Here is a 3,336-nt window from a genome sequence, read left to right as displayed (position 1 = left end):
CATTTTCGGACTAAGCACATGTTAGATATGAGCTTGCAAGCTGCTTGAACTAAAGATGCCATTTACAGACTTACACGGTATCTTATTCAGTATGGTGTCCCAGGTCATGTCTCAAACCAGGGGACACAGGAAAGTCAGACCCTGGGTATGGCTGAGGAAACCATTGGCCTTAACAAACTTAGATGTGTCTGGCTCTATAGACTGGTGGAGTAGCCTTCTGGAGGCTTAGTTTCAAGCCATCTGGAGAAACACCTGTGGGGTTAGGTCACTCTCCCTTTGGACTCAGAATGTACTTTGAACAGCAGACCCCATGTGATTTCACCTTTCTCACAGCTAGAATTTTAAGAAACTAGTAGGAAATTTAGGAAAGTACTAGGAAACTAGTGTCCTATCATTTCCCACAACTTACTTAAATAATTACTGCTTCGTATCCCAGGATTCAATGGGTTTGGAAGTCATAGTTCCAATGTTCCAATGAGTTGGAGGCTGATACTGTTCACTGACCATTCTGACCTGCCATGGTGATCGAACCAAAAGGGTTCATGAACATGAATGCCATATCCAGGAAGAACATGAATCATTGATGTCTTAGAAAAAAAAAAAAAAAAAGGACTAACTATATTGGAAACCCTAAATCTTCACTCTGTGAATTAGCAGGTGCATGGACACTTGTGTGCATACCAGAAGTCTCAGAAGCCAGAAGTCTCCCTCAGTAGCTCTATGTCCTTATTTTTTGAGACAGGGTCTCCCATTGAATCTTAAGCTTGCCAATTTGAGTAGGCTATACAGACAGCAAGCTCAGGGGTCTGCCTGTGTCTGCCTACCCAGTGAAGGCTTTCCGATGCAGACTGCCATGTCCATCTTGAATGATGGTGCTGGGGATCCAAACTCATGCTTGTGCAGCCCACACTTTACTGACTGAGCCATCACCCCATCGCCCCTGGAGTGCCTTATAGGTGCTTCCTTAGACAGTGGATTAGACCAGTGGATCTTAATAGAATTACCTTGATAGAATAAACAATCCAGTGTCTTCAGTCATGCAGAGATTAAAAAGCCCAATCCAACTGTGGGGCTGGATAAGGGAAACATGGGATCAACGGAGAAAGAAAGAACTGTGATTATCAGTCTGACCCTCAAGGCTCATTATAGATGTAAGGTCAGGAGCCCCCATTCTAACTGATCATGCAGTTTCTCCTTTGCTGCCTGTGTGAAAACATCAACAGTCGCTGTAGTTGTGGGTTAAGTTTCTCATAGGAGAAAACAAAGTGATGGTGATCTACATTTGCTACTTGGAAACTGTCAAGTTTCAATGACACAAAGGACAAAGGATGAAAATGAGCTCAGTAGATACCAAGGGTTGGACTGTGTTTCATGACTTCCTTTTTCTCCCTTACACCTACTCTTTCTCCTTTTCTGTCTTGCCCTGCTCTCATGGGACATCCTGACTTTTGTGGTCCCTAGGATCTCCAGCAGAACAGAGGGACAGAAACAAGGAGAGCTATAGAACCTATGGACTCAACAATCTTTCCTTGAAACCCTTCTTTGAGGCCAGGAGTGCTTTGAGATTTCAGATTTCTTTTTGGATTTGGGAGTCATTGCATATAATTTTTTTTGGATGTCTTAGGGAAAAGACCCAAGTGCAAACAGAACATGCATGTTTTATATACACCTCATACATGGAGGTTGAAGGTAATCTTGTTCAATGTTTTCAGTGTGTCTGTCTTGACTGTCACAGAGCATCAAGGGTGAAATTTTCCAATGTAGAGTCATGTTCAGAACTCAAAATTTCAGATTTGGGAGTATTTTGAATTTCCTATTTTTGGATTAGGGTTGTGCAGCTTGTGTGTGACCAGCTGGGTCTGACAGCCCACAATGTGGCCTTTTATGCATGACTGACCTTCTGGGTCTGGATTGTGGTAACTCATCTCTTTGGAATGAAGAGTGCTGATGGGTCTCCCCTCTGCGTTCTGCCAATGTTAGCTCTATTGTTTCAACTTGTGGCTTTGCTGCACACACACACACATGCACGTACACACACACACACACACACACACACACACATATACACTATGGACTCAGCCTAACATGAGGATATTATCTATTCCCTTGTGAATCCTTGACTGACACAGACATTCTCTAAGAAGGTTAAATGTTACGTTGGATCTTAGCAATTCATAAGGAGACAGTACATATGACAGAAAAAAAAATCATCGATTTCACCAACCTCCCAGGACTTAGAGGTCTGAAAGAAAAGCTTATGGGTTCTAGAAATGGTGAGTTCATGGGAACACATGGCAGGAGTGCACACTTCCAATGAACTTTGAATTCAGCATCCACATATGTGACATCATTCTGTGAGTGGCAGGAAAGAGAATCCAAAGCTGTCAAATCCAGTCCCTGGGAATATGTCCCTTTTCCTTTCAGAGAACAATCCACAGACTGGTTCTTATTCTACATGGTGAAATGCAATGCTAATCTCATTGGAAAGCACAGCATCTCGCTCAGGTTGGCAGAAACGATCCTCACCCCATCAGACGCCTACACAACACAGGGAACGGCCACAGCCCACTCCATTCTGCGTCATGGAAAGCACTTTCCTCTTTTCTTCTCTTTCCTCACAGAAAAGCTAAGTAGGCCCCCGGGACTAGCCTGACTTTTCACTCAGCAGGATCTGTGGAGACTGGCAGAAGGGTGTGTTTGCATGGTTTAGAAACATCTGAGAGAAACTGTAGGCATGGATGGCAGGCACAGTGGCCTCCGATACAAGCCTTTCCTTAGAGTGGTTAGCCTCTACAGTCTGGGTTTCCCTGCAAGGTGACTGACTGTCTCTGCCACCAGTTTGCTTTGTGCAAAGCTGGCCTTTTCAAAGACCCTGGGCCGGTGTGCTTCTCATTTAGATTATTTTTCCCCTGCCAAGTCTTTCTGAACCTTGTATTATCACTAGTAACTTTTGAAAGTGTGTGGCTTGGCTAAGAGCTAATGTAATACACACGTGGCCTAGGAAGCTGGCTTATTAGATAAAACATTGTCACACAATCCTAACTGGAGTTTAGAGCCCTAGCACCACATAAATACCAGACAGGGTATAGCTGCCCATGGCCTCAGCATTCAGTGCATGGAGACAGGGAACTGATTCCCATAGCAAGTTGGGTAAGTACTGGGTTCAAGTGAGAGGCCCAGATTCAGTATCTAAGTGGAAAGTGATCAACAAAGACACAGCCCATCAGCCTCTGACCCCCACACACAAGTGCACACCCCCCATACAAACAGGCAAACATGCAAACCCCTAACACACACACACACACACACACACACACACACACACACACACACACA

Source organism: Psammomys obesus, unplaced genomic scaffold (assembly GCF_907164565.1).
Source record: "Psammomys obesus unplaced genomic scaffold, mPsaObe1.curated_primary_1811, whole genome shotgun sequence".
Taxonomy (NCBI): Eukaryota; Metazoa; Chordata; class Mammalia; order Rodentia; family Muridae; genus Psammomys; species Psammomys obesus.
This window is presented reverse-complemented; position numbering follows the sequence as displayed.